This window comes from Chenopodium album, chromosome 3 (assembly GCF_948465745.1).
Source record: "Chenopodium album chromosome 3, dcCheAlbu1.1, whole genome shotgun sequence".
Taxonomy (NCBI): domain Eukaryota; kingdom Viridiplantae; phylum Streptophyta; class Magnoliopsida; order Caryophyllales; family Amaranthaceae; genus Chenopodium; species Chenopodium album.
In genome coordinates this window covers 62,701,894-62,716,458 of record NC_137836.1, presented here as the reverse complement: position 1 = coordinate 62,716,458, position 14,565 = coordinate 62,701,894, and the positions used below count along the sequence as shown (strand labels likewise).

At 37.2% G+C, this 14,565-nt stretch overlaps 1 pseudogene; it reads left to right on the top strand.

The window, feature by feature from the left end:
• Nucleotides 1–12,994: 12,994 nt before the first annotated feature.
• Nucleotides 12,995–13,093, top strand: LOC145626066 (small nucleolar RNA R71; annotated as a pseudogene).
• The last annotated feature ends 1,472 nt before the right edge of the window (nucleotides 13,094–14,565 follow it).

Sequence of the window (14,565 nt, the reverse complement as noted above, 5' to 3'; positions counted from 1 at the left end):
TTAAATACCTAAAGAGTATTTAACAGAACGATCTGCCATTTGTAGAGTAAAGTATCCTTGAAATCACCCATATTAAGCTTTGAACACACAGATGATGAAATTACACTGACACTAGTACCTAAATTACATAATTCTTTATCAATAAAAACATTACCTATATGACAAGGTATAGAAAAACTACCGAGATCCTTAAATTTTGGTGGAGATTTATTTTGTAGTAAAGCATTACATTCTTCAATGAAAGCTACAGTCTCAACCTCATTAAAGGATATCTTCCTAGTCAAAATGTCCTTCATGAATTTAGCATATGAAGGAACTTAAGTGATTGAATCAGTGAAAGGAACCATTACCTGCAGATTCTTGACGACCTCTAGAAACTTATCAAATTACTTATCCAACTTATTTTTTAGGTGTCTATTAGGGAGTGGAATTTGAATAATAAGATTTTGCACATTTCCACCCTTCTCCAGAGTTTTACCCTGCAAAGAAGTATTAGCACAGTTAGTTTCTGTCTAGGGCCCTGCAGGGTTAGTAACAATATCACTTGGTACAAGGGAATCAAGATTAGCAATTGATGTTGTAACATGTTCATCATCTTTAGACATAGAAGGCCCATCATAGTGTGAACCACTCCTTAGAGTAATTGCATTATCATGATCCATGGGTTGTACTGGTTGCGATGGTAGGACTCCCTGCTGGCGAGTTTGTAGAGTAGAGGAAAGTTGCGCAATATTATAATCCATGATTTTTTTATGTGCTAAGATTGAATCAATTTGTGCATCTCTACTCTCCATGTGCTTTTTCATATTTGCTAGCATCGTTCTAAAATCTGACAAGGCAAGGTCGGTGAATGGAGGAGCAGTTTGTGGTTGGGGTTTTTGGCCAGAGTTGGGGTGATAATATTTCTGCTGTGGTAGTGGTGCTTGTTATGGAAGATTTTGCACATTATTGGTGCTTCGATAAGAAAGATATGGATAGTTCCGGAGGCCAGGATTATATGTGTTGGAGTATGGGTTATTTTGCCTATAGGATTGAAAGGCATTAACTTGCTTCGTCATGGGTGTATGGAATATTTAAATCCATCCCACACTTGAGCCCCAATGTGATCATACACTTAAGCATGGTGGCGTCCAAAGGGAAGGAAGCTAGAGCAAAAGAGTCGCCAACAAGTTTTAGGAACTTGTAAACCGTTCACAGGGTGAAGGTTACACCTCTTAATGATCTAGGAGATCGTTAACTCTAATAGGTCTGGAACCATGACTGGAAGTTTGGGGATGAAGGTACAAATCCAACCTAAAAGAGATTGAACTTGCCTTAAAAATAGGCCTCTACTTTATTCTTCTCGTATTCATGTGCGCTTTCTGACTAACATACAATCAATAGCTTAACCCTAAACCTATTTATCTATGTCGGTTGAATATTAATGCACAAACAAAACTATTATTGGCGATCACTTGAATTATAATCATATTAACCTAAACAAGATTATTAAATATCTTATTAAGCGTGATTACAAGTATAAATACCCTTTAAGCATGCATGAAATGCGTGATCAAGAAATAAAAATAATATATCATATCAAGCAACATAATAATCATCATCATAATCATAATCATGTTAAAAATAAAGAATAATAATAATAGCAATATCCTAGACATGATACTAACAAGATTAATAACAAACCCTAGCATGTCACTAAACAATAAAAAACATATATTTAGCCTTAACATGATACTAACAATCACAAATATTAGGAACAACATAAAAGGCATCATACTTTTAATCATACTTGGTATTAAAGTTACCCTAGACATGATACTAGGAATATCATAATAACAACCTAAGCATGAACTCTATATCATAACATCAATTAAACCATTAAAGTACTTACTTGGATGCCTCGTACCTCTTTCTAATAACAAAATACACACGTTAGTAACTTCAAGGAAAATAATAATTAAAACAATTAAATTAAATAATTGAAAGAGAGATTTGGGACCAAACCCTCAGAAATTAAACCTTTCACGTCTAGGGCGAAGACAACTTCGAACTTGGCTAGGTGTTTCTAAATCTAATGAATGCGGAATTTTGTATTTGAGAAAAGGCTAGTTTAGAAAAGAGAGAGAGAGAGAGAGAGATCAAGAAAATCTTGATGAGAGTTGGCTAATATTGGTGAAAAACTAATGATTGAAAACGGAGTTTTTTGAACGCTATTTATAAAGAAAATCAACCAAAAAGATAAAACATCAAAACAAAGTTCTGACACAGATAAAATTTGATTAGCGCCGACGCCGGCAATTGGCGCCAGACGCTAACATTAGCGCCAGGCGCTAACGCTAGCGCCAGGCGGCAGGCGCTAATGCTTGCGCCAGGCGCCAGGCGCTAATGTTGGCATTAGGCGCTAATCCCGTTTTTAACGCGTTTTCTAAAATCAGATGTAATTTAACCGTACAGGAGGATAAAATCGTATTTTCCTCAAAAAGATTCTTTGATTTTGATTAAAACTCTAAAATGTCAACAAAAGTCAATTTATCAATGCTAATTGAATTAGGAATGAAAAGAACCTTCTAGAAGAATCTAGAAGACTAAAACCATTCATAATTGCATTAGGAATGATAAATCCATATTAGGCCCTCCTCTAGATCATTGGGCCGCATATAAGGCTCAAACCGGGCCCAGTTTGGTATTTTGGCCATAACTTCCTCAATATTCATCGGAATTGGGCTTATAATATATCGTTGGAAAGATCTTTTCAAGCCCTATCCAACTACACTATTATTGGACCTATATCATGGACCAACCAAACTGGATTGGCTGTTTTCTTAAAATAGGTTTTTAAAAACAGAGAGAAGAGAAAATAAATTAAAACTTTCCGCAACACTAAACTTTCCACACTTTCACTTCATTCGATTATGATTCGACGTGAAAGATACTCATCACTGGGTTTGGTTTTGGGGAGACACAAATGGGTGTCTACATAAGCCCCCACTTTGACTGAGTTTGGAGAAATGCAAGTTTCAAAAACAAAAGTCAAAGTATCAATAGGGACGGAGAATGATTTTGAATGTTCTGCGATCCTAAATCACTCTTGTAACGCCGATACCTGCAAAACTAGCGTTAGTTAAACAGATAAGAGAGTTAAGAAACGCGTATCTTGCACCGTTGAGTACACGTCTCTGAAGAGTAACCGATTTGCTGTTGCTTTACTGTTGTTTTGATGACCATCTTCCAAGAGAATGCCATTCCGCTTGAAAACCGCTACGCTTGTAACTGCTTCTAATATTGAAGATTGCTTCGCTTGAAACGACCCTCTTCCGCTTTTGTGACCATGTTCCACATTTAAGGGAACATGATCGAAGATAACTTCGCTTGAAATCACCTTCAGTTGTTTGTAACAACTCTCCACAATCTAGGGAACGCCATCCTGCTGTTTTGATGTTCACTCGTCTCTGAATAAAGAGCTTCTTTTGGATATGTTCACGCGCCTCTGGACAAAGAGCTTCTTTTTTTTTTAATATGTCCACGCGTCTCTAAACAATAGAGCTTATTTTTTTAATATGAACTTCTGAATGATGTGTCCACGCGTCTCTGAAAAAAGAGATTGATAATAGGATGCCCACGCGTCTCTGAGCAAAAGAGCTTGAAAATAGGATGCCCACGCGTCTCTAAAGAAAAGAGCTTTGAATGAAATGTTCACGCGTCTCTGAACAAAAGAGCTTTGATGATATGCCCACGTGTCTCTAAGAAAGAGAGCTTGAATGAAATGTCCACGCGTCTCTGAACAAAAGAGCTTCGATGCTTGAATGTTTGTTACAATAATATTCCGAAGAAAAATTTTCGAAGACCAACGCTTGCCGATCTCTAAAGCTCGCTTGAACTTTGCTTCCGCTATGCTAGTACGTCGCCGGTTTGCTGCTTGTGAACCATTATGTCCGTGATGAGACAATGGTTAGGCGTTTTAAGCTAAGTGAGACGATCTTTCGTCAGGTCGATCACTTATTGCGACTGTAATCAAACCGACTACTTAATCATGTCAAATTGCTTATAGGGGCTAACTGGCGTACCAAGGAACCCGAAATTGCTGCATGAGGTCGAAATCACCTTTCTGAGAGGCTTCGAGCTCTGTCGCTGCTGAAATATCTCTGGCGCCAAGAATTGACTCTGTCGCCAGACGTTGTGATCTAGTGCCAGACGCTAGATGTTTCCGTCTGGCGCTGGAGTAGGGTCTTCCCTATTCTGCCGCACGTGTATTTATTTTTGGCTATAGAACTTTGCTAATTTCTTTAATTATCTTAGGGTTGACCTACGGCTTAGTGTCGCTTGACTCATTGACACGACACGACTCAAGGCATAAACTTGACTCGCTGTGATTGACTCGAGGTTGACTCGACTCGAAGTGAAATGACACGTGTGACTCATGACCCGTGTGTGCATAGTGTTGATTCAATGTGACTCAAAAATGCAAAAAAGAAAAAATTTTCCGTCATTTTTGTGGAGGGTACCGACTTTCTCCCGAAAAAGAAAGACACGAAAAAGAAAGAAGCGAAGTTTTTGAAGGTGCATGTTGAATGAGCTTAGTCAAATGTCATTTGATACTATCTCTCAAGGTACAAGGATTAATCCATCCTAGGCTATCTCAATGGTTGACTCAATGATGAAAGTATTTGGGTAACTTAGGCACGGAGGCTAAGCACTTCATACTTCGTGATGCAATGACAATTATGATTGATGAGTGATGTTGATATGACAAGGCATGCTTCCACGTTATGTTAAGATTCCATGACAAAGGGTTCCTAAGGGAAGTATATTTGGTCATGTATCTGTGCGGTGTGTGAAAGTGACACTAAAGTTAGGTCTCAAGGGCTAAGTGTGTGGAAAGATATTATTTGTTAAAAGAGTCAAATGGTGGTGACTCTTAGGCTAGGTAAGCTAATGATGTAGGGATCAAGCCCCCAAGTCTAGCTCTAAATGAATAGGGATGAACACAGGGAATCCCTTGATATGATCACGGTGTAAGTGTGTGAATGTGAATATAAATGCATGTTTATTACGGCCGCACCTCGATGTGAGGTTGCCTACGTATCCGTTAGGAATCAGACCGAACGTAGCTCTAGCCGAACCTCACACAAGTGTGTGTATACCTCAAAAAGGTATTTTTAAGGGTTGTAACTTGGTTAGGCTAAAGGTTATAGAAGAAGGGGATAAAGGCTCAAGACCCTCGATAAGCCCCCAAGGTGTGCAACCTTGCTTTTGAATCTTTATATTTTTATGCTTGAGGCTTGCTTCTCTTTTTTTTTTTTTTTTTTTTTTGCTTTAGAATTTATTTTTATTTTATGAGTGTGGGCAATCCCGATCATGAGGTCTATCACTCAATTGGCATTCATGTTTCTCAGGCACGGTACCGAGCACTCGATAAGAGACGCAATCTGAGACGTGTTCTTATCAAAGACATTTTCATGTCAAAGACATTGGAACACTTGCCCTTTTGTACACTTTTATTATTATTTTTGCTATTTTAATCTTTTGAAGTGACTCAAGCTTTTTATGATATTGAAAATTGCATAAGTTGCACACTATCCCATCCCGAAGTTAGGTAGATGTAGGTTGAAAAATGAAAGGTCTATCGTTAGACGAGGCTCAAAGTGGTTTATGAAGAAAGGATTGTAAATTAGAAAGGTGAAAGGTAATATGATGTGGATACAAGGGGTGCCCCAAATCATTGGTATACCTCGTGCTTAGTTCGGCGTTTTTTTTTTAAATGCAATGCAATGCAATGATCATATGTAAGGCAATAAATGCTCATTTTATTAAAAAGGGGAAAAGAAAGAATCTACAAAATTAATCTAAGGGAAAAGAAAGGTGCCTATGCTAGACTTATTGGGGAAAGGGTAAATAAAGAAAAAGAAAAAAGATGTCATGAAATCTCGTCGTTGAAGCTCGCCTCTTGTCTTGTGTTGTTTGCTTTATCATTACTCGCTCTTCTTGTTAACTGGAGGTATGGAAAGCTTGTTATTATCAATCAAATGTTGAATAACCTCCTTTAGCTTCTAATAGCTCTCAGTAGCATGACCCCTACCTTGATGGTACTTGCAACGCACATTTGGATTCCAACTAGGAAACCTCTTCTCAAGCGGGGGATCTTGAAGAGGTCCAATAGGAGTAATGAGTCCCTTGGCATGGAGTTGATCGAAAGAATCATCGTAGCTAATTCCAATAGGGGTAAAATCCTTTTTTTGTTGCTTTCTAAATCCTCGATTATCCATGGCTAAGATCTGATTAAGGTTGAAAGTACCAACACTGTTATTAGAGTAGGTGTTTTCGGAAGAAGAAGGATAGTCGTTCTTCTTCCCTTTACAACCACTGTTACTATCGTTACTAATCTTGGCCTTCTTGTCGGGCGGAGGAACATGAAGGATATTTGAATCAATGAAGTCTCGAACACGATCCTTGAGAGCGAGACACTTTTCGGTAGTGTAACCGCGGCCTCTATGGTATCGATAATAGGAATTTGGATCCCAATTGGGAAAACATTTTTTCAGGTGGAGAGTCTTGACTGGGACCAATGGAGTGAATAAGACCTTGATCGTGAAGACAGTCAAAAGCTTCATTGTAAGTCATTCCTATTGGTGTGTATTCTTCAATGGTCCGTTTTGCCCGTGGCTTAGGAGCATTGAGTTCTTCATTAAACCCTTGGCGAGAATTTTGTTCGATCACCATCACCCGATTTGCTAGTCATTCTACCACGTTCAAGAGCATGGCAACGACATCTTGCAGTTTTCAGACGTCCTCTTTTAGACTTGACGAGTCTCCCCTGGTATTATCTAAGAAAAGACTTTCATCCTCCTCAATCATGGCCACTTCATCGAGAGGGGTTATATAAGCTGTCTCGATCGTGGGTTCTCCTACAGGTGTGATAAGAAGTGATGGATTGAAGGATGCTTGATCTTCTTCGATGGCTAGAATTTCGGAAGTTTCATTGTTATCGATCAGATCTTGAATAGCTTCTTTGAGTTTCTAACACTCCTCAGTGTCATGACCCTTTCCTTGGTGATATTTGTAGTGCTTATTAGGGTCCCACTTGGGTGGCCTGGCTTATGGAACTGGATCTTTGATGGGCCCTATGGGCATGACTAGTCCTTTGTGATGTAGCTTCTCGAAAGCTGTTTCATACCTCATACCAAGTGGAGTGAACACTCTTTTTGACCTTTGGATTCGTGATTTAGAGGCGTTCGTAGCATGTACCTCATTAATGGGAGAGGAAGAAGAAGGATGGTCGTTCTTCTTTCCTCTCGCACTATTATCTTTTAGAAGGTCATCTTCGATGTCAATGCCTATATTATAGACAACCTTGAAAGTATTCAAATTATGTTGGTATTTTAAGTGCTTTGAATACTTCCCTTGGAGATTCTTGATAAACATCCTCACAGATTCCTTTTCAGTGGGAGTTTTGACCATATTAGCAGAAGTTTCCCTCCATTTGTTGAAGAAAGAAGTGAACCCTTCATTTTCTTTTTGCTTTAACATCTCAAGTTGTCTATGGTATGTTTCGTCTTGGATGTTGCACTTATATTTATCTATGAAAGCGTATGTTATCGACTCCCAAGAAGAGGTTTTCTCTTTGTCAAGGGAAAACAGCCATTGTTGACAAACGATCTCAAGAGATAGAGAAAATATAGAGGGGAACACTTTCTTATCAATACCCTTAATACTCATTATGGTTTCAAAAGCTCTTAGATGAAAGTAAGGGTTATCTGTTGCCTTGAATTTTGGGATGTCAGTGGCATTGAACTTATGCGGAAGAAGTTCCTTGTCCAGCGAGACCCCTTGTGAACTAATGCCCTGAAATTTATAGTCACTAGATAGCTTGCTCAAGCTTTCTTGCATGAGGTTCATTTGTTGTTGCTTCACAGGGTCATCAATTTTGAGGGTTAAAGCTTTTAAAACCTCAGTCACGTCATTCAATTGATTCCTAAGTTCGTTGACCTCTTCTTGACTTGCCATTATCTTTTTATCCTTCCTCTTTTGACGAATTGGTTTATCAAAAAGTGAGACTTGAATAAAGAGGTTTTCCTTGATTAATCGCCCTTCTCTCCTCGAACAAGTACTGTGGAAAAGGAATTTGGGGATATTCATTGTTAATTATTTGACTCGAACTTTATTCAACATGCAATGGATGGAGGAAGTGAAGAAAGATTGGAATAGAATGTGAAGAAAAATGATGTAGATGGAGAGATATGAAGAATTAGGAATAGAATGTACCCCCAGCTCAAATGACGGAAAAAATCGACTCATGCATGAACCTAAGACATGGTCATGGTGATATGTACTCAAAGTGTGTGCTAAGACTAGTGAGTGTAGGTGACATACTTGGACACGTGTCACGACCATGTGGCTAGACTATATGACTAGATTCAATTAATGTCTTAACAAGGCATTATCGACAGTAAAATTTAACCGAATTAATTAGTAAACTGGTTAATTAGACACTAGATGATGACTCGATCAATAATCCGAACTGTCGTCAAAGCTACAGGACTGGCGCCTCTCTTTGCAGTGTAGCGCCAAACGACAGAGCTGTCGCCAGGCGCCACACTCCACAGAGTGGCGCTACAGTTCAGACTTTGGCGCCAATGCTGGAGCTTCAATCTGAGACTGTTTTCGGTGTTATTAATCAACAGGGGTATGCCTAAAGTCGTACTAGGTCAATTCTGATTAAAAAAATTAGACTTTATTTATTCAAATTAATTAATTAATTAATTAGGCAAAGTTCTTTAAGTCATTAATTTATTTAATCTCAACACAAGTCAAACAAACGGTTAAGAAAACATAGTATACGTACAACAAATAATGCACAATTAGTCAAGTAGGCACAATGCAATGAGTTTGCAACCTAACCATGGCTCTATTTCTCTAAAGACTGGGATATGGGTTAGTCAATAGAGGGTCCATGGTTAATTGTCCAGATGCACCGCGCGGAAGCCTAACCGTAAAGGGCTGGCGCGAGTGGATAGAACACCGCGAGTTTTAGAAAAAATTCGCTTCCATGGTTTGGTGAATTCAACATTCTCGGATGTACCCTTTGTTGCTCAGAGCGTTCAATCAGGTAGATGGAGCATGAATTCCCAGAGGGTTATGTCCGTATGTAGAACACATATGGGTTTCTAAAAAGTGAGAAAAACTCTATCAGGAAGTAGGATCGAGCAAACAATACGAAAAACTGGTCGAAATTAGAACGCATATTTCTGGCTCGGTATTGGAAGAACTTGGCGCCAGCAAACAGAGATTGGCGCCAGATTTTAGCTGTAGCGCCTGGCGACAAAACTGTCGTCTGGCGCTACAGTTAAAAGTCTGGCGCTAATACTCTGGTCGCTGACGCTAATTCCTACATGCCTCAGCAGCTTTCTGTGCTCGATAAAATTTTCCAGTTTTGCGCATTGTTATTTCGGTCCTAGTTGTGAAAGATATTTCTCAAATTTCCTACGTGTAAAATCCTATGTTTTAACTCATTACGGATGGTCTTTCCAATGAGATCTTTTTTATGCATATGACAATAATGTTAATCAAAATTACGCACATAAAATATTTAGAACGTTTCGAGTCTCATCCACTCATTCTAAATCATTGCCGAAACAGATTCAGGAATTAAAATAGAAATTCTCCCCAGTGGAGTCGTAAAAAACTGTAGGAAATTATTTCAAGCGTTAACCCCTAGCTTGAACACCATTGTGATCGTACACTAAAGTACGGTGGCGTCCAAAGGGAAAGAAGATAGAGCAAAAGAGTCGCCAACAAGTTTTAGGAACTTGTAAACCGTTCACGAGGTGAAGGTTACACCCCTTAACGATCCAAGAGATCGTCAACTCCATAAGGTCTTGAACCAAATAGGGTTCGGGGATGAAGGTACAAATCCAACCTAAAAGAGATTGAACATGCCCTAATAATAGGCTTCTACTTTATTCTGACCGTATTCATGTGCGCTTTCTGACTAACATGCAATCAATAGGATTAACCCTAAACCTGTTTATCTATGTTGGTTGAATATTAATGCACAAATAAATCTATTATTGGCGATCACTTGAATTATAATCAAATTAACCCTAAACAAGATTATTAATTATCTTATTAAGCGTGATTAATAGTACAAATTCCCTTTAAACATGCATAAAAGGTGTGATCAAGCAATAACAATAAATATCATCAAGCAACATAATAATAATCATAATTATAACAATAATTATTATAAACATGTTAATAATAAAGCATAATAATAGCAAGATCCTAGGCATGATACTAACAAGATTAATAACAAACCTAGCATGTCACTAAACAATAAAAATCATATATTTAGCCTTAACATGATACTAACAATCACAAATATTAGGAAGAACATAAAAGACATCATACTTTTAATCATACTTGGTATTAAAGTTACCCTAGACATGATACTAGGAATATCATAATAACAACCTAAGCATGAACTCTATATCATAAGATCAATTAAACCACTAAAGTACTTACTTGGATGCCTCGTACCTCTTTCTAATAACAAAATACACACGTTAGTAACTTCAAGGAAAATAATAATTAAAACAATTAAATTAAATAATTGAAAGAGAGATTTGGGACCAAACCCTCATAAATTAAACCTTTCACGTCTAGGGCGAAGACAACTTCGAACTTGGCTAGGTGTTTCTAAAACTAATGAATGCGGAATTTTGTATTTGAGAAAAGGCTAGTTTAGAAAAGAGAGAGAGAGAGAGAGATATCAAGAAAATCTTGATGAGAGTTGGCTAATATTGGTGAAAAACTAATGATTGAAAACGGAGTTTTTAGAACGCTATTTATAAAGAAAATCAACCAAAAAAAATAAAACATCAAAACAGAGTTCTGACACAGATAAAATTAGATTAGCGCCGACGCCGGCAATTGGCGCCAGACGCTAACATTAGCGCCAGGCGCTAACGCTAGCGCCAGGCGACAGGCTTAGCGCCGAGCGCTAATGTTGGCGTTAGGCGCTAATCCCGTTTTTAACGCGTTTTCTAAAATCAGATATAATTTAACCGTACAGGAGGATAAAATCGTATTTTCCTCAAAAACATTCTTTGATTCTGATTAAAACTCTAAAAATTCAACAAAAGTCAATTTATCAATGCTAATTGAATTAGGAATGAAAAGAACCTTCTAGAAGAATCTAGAAGACTAAAACCATTCCTAATTGCATTAGGAATGATAAATCCATTTTAGGCCCTTCTCTAGATCATTGGGCCGCATATAAAGCTCAAAACGGGCCCAGTTTGGTATTTTGGCCATAACTTCCTCAATATTCATCGGAATTGGGCTTATAATATATCGTTGGAAAGCTTTTTTCAAGCCCTATCCAAATACACTATTATTGGACCCATATCATGGACCAACCAAACTGGATTGACTGTTTTCTTAAAAAGGTTTTCAAAAACAGAGAGAAGAGAAAAGAAATTAAAACTTTCCGCAACACTAAACTTTCCACACTTTCACTTCATTCGATTATGATTCGACGTGAAAGGTACTCATCATTGTGTTTGGTTTTGGGGAGACACAAATGGGTGTCTACAGTTAGTAACTTCAAGGAAAAGAACTAAATCAAACAATTAAATTAAATAATTTAAATACGGATTTGGGACCAAACACTAAGAAATTATCAAACCTTTCACGTTTAGGGCGAAGGCAACCTCGAACTTGGCTAGGTGTGTCTAGAGATAATTTATGAGGAATTTTGAGAGAGGGAAGGCTTAGAAAAAGAAAAGGGAGAGAGAAAGCTTCTAGCTTTTACAAAGAGAAAGCTTCTAGCTTTTAGAGAGAGAAAGAGATGATGATTTTAGATAGATGTAGATGATTTGAAAACAGGGAGATATGACCCCTATTTATGGGAAAAATAGCACGGGATCGAAGAAAATCATATTCGGAGCAAAATACCTCCTGTCGCAAACGACAGGAGTCAGCGCCAGACGACAAGCTTGTTGCCAGGTGACAAAGGCCAGCGCCAGGTGACGAAGGTTAGCGCGTGGCGACAACTCCGTCGTCTCGCGCTGGTCCAAAAGTCAACGCGCTTTCCCACGCATAATTACCTTTAAAATCGGTAATTAATAGGCCCTCCTCAAGATCATTGGGCCACCTTTAAAAATCATTGGGTCTAATATAATTTAATCCATAACTTCCTCATAATTAATTGTAATTAGGCTATATATATATATATATATATATATATATATATATATATATATATATATATATATATAATAGAATAATTTTTTTATTATATTTTATCAACAATTTTTAAATCCACTAATATTTTTAAATCCACTAATATTGTAATTAGGCTTATAATATATCATTGGAAAGCTCTTTTCGAGTCCAATCCAACTACACTATTATTGGACCCTTATTAAGGACCAAGCTAAATTGGACTGGCTATTTTTCATAAATAAGAGTAAGAAAGAAATATTTTTGAAAACATAAAGAGAAATATTTTAATAAAAACATTCTCATCATTAGACTTTCCACACTTTCACTTCGTTTGATAATCAAATGACGTGAAAGGTATTCATCATTGAGTTTGGTTTTGGGGAGACAAATTTGGGTGTCTATAATGGGACTCCTTCAATCTTGCTCCCAATGACCTACAATTCCACAATTTTCATAAAAAACATAATTAGAAATATTATTAATTACAAAAACATTAGCTATAGAAGTAGGAATAGCAATACTCAAATTATCTAATTTCTTGCAAATAGATGTTAATTAGGCTTACAAAAAGGATACAGAATCGACACTACGTTTTCCTTTATTATCAAAACCTCTAGGATTCCCATATTGGGAATTGTGAATTGACATATCTTCGATAACTTTGCTTGCATCATCTTTCCTGCATCATTTCCCAATAGTTGTAGAATCTAGAATAGCTGTGGATGAATTTCCAATCCCATAGTAAAAGTCTTGGATTAACTGCAACTATGCTAGATTATGGTGGGGACATTCTCTCTGCAGATCCTTGAATCTTTCCCAAGCCTCATATAAAGTTTCATCTGGATTTTGTGAAATTTTTTGGACTGAACTCCTTAATAAAGCCGTCCTCTCTACAGGGTAATATTTATTAGGTTAATTTTTAAATTACCACCCAAAAATGTAATCATTTTCGAACTAACAACCCGTTTAATTTTTTATTTTAAATTACCACCCCTTAAATTAAATAAATGCTCAAATTACCACCCATTTCAAAAATCCGGTGGATTTTCCGTCTGTAGGCCCCATCTAACACTTATTTTGACCCTTTTGACTAATTTTTTCCCCGAATTCACATTTCCTTCACCAAATTCTACCAAATTTCAAAGAGAAAATGTGAATTGAAGTTAGGAGAACGTTTTTAAAGAGAAAAATCGGGGAAAAAATCAGTCAAAAGGGTTAAAATAAGTGTTAGGTGGGGCCCACAAATGGAAAATCCACCGGAATTTTGAAATGGGTGGTAATCTGAGCATTTATTTAATTTAGGGGATGGTAATTTAAAATAAAAAACTAAACGGGTGGTTAGTTCGAAAATGGTTACATTTTTAGGTGGTAATTTAAAAATTTTCCTGTTTATTATAGAAATTCAAAGCAAGAGTCTTCCAGTTAGTAATACCAAGTGCAGTTCTATTCAATCCATTATACCCCAATTTAGCTTTACCACACAAAGAAAAGAGGAAAAGAATCTCCCTGATTTAGTCTTGTGCGACCCCGGCTTTCCTAATGGTGTTGCAATATTGACAGAAATCTGCAATACGAAGATTCGGATCTTAACCCTTATCTCCGCTTAATTGCTTTCTTTCGATCATTGTGATGAACTAGGGTTTGATCTCAAATTGTACTCCTTCGAGATCTAGAGTGGGAGAAAGATGTGGAAAATCCGTCAAGGACGGCTGCGAATAATCGCTGAGCTTGCGAGGTGGATTTTTGTCATCTCTAATTCTGGTTCTGAAGCAACTTTTAAACCACTAGAATTAGATGGAGGGTCCCTAGGAATATCACCCCCAGAACCCGCCAATATTTTCCTGTATAGATTCTTTTGTTAATGAAAATAACGCTCAATCTCTGGATCGAATGGGATGTAACTAGATCTGGAACATTTGGGAATAAACAAAGAACTAAACGACAAATATCTCAGAGAACTTACGTTCTCCGAGATGATGGGAAATAATCTAGACTATAAAAACAATTAAAAATAAAAATAAAATCGTTTCCCCGGCAACGACGCCAAATTTTGATAGGCTAAAGTTGTATCACCTAATCAAAAGTATTACTCAAGTCCTCTAACCAAAGTAAATAGGCAAGTAGGGTCAAATCCATAGGGAAGTCTGAACTAAATTAATTAATCTAAACTATCAAGTAACCAAATTGTTGTAGGGGAATTAACCTAAAGAGAATAAATAGGGAGAAATCAATAATAAAAAGCCTAGGGTCACAGGTTCACCAATAACTAATATTCCGAGATAAAACATAATAATCAATAATTAACATTGCACATATAACATAATTAACATGCTCTCGCAATTT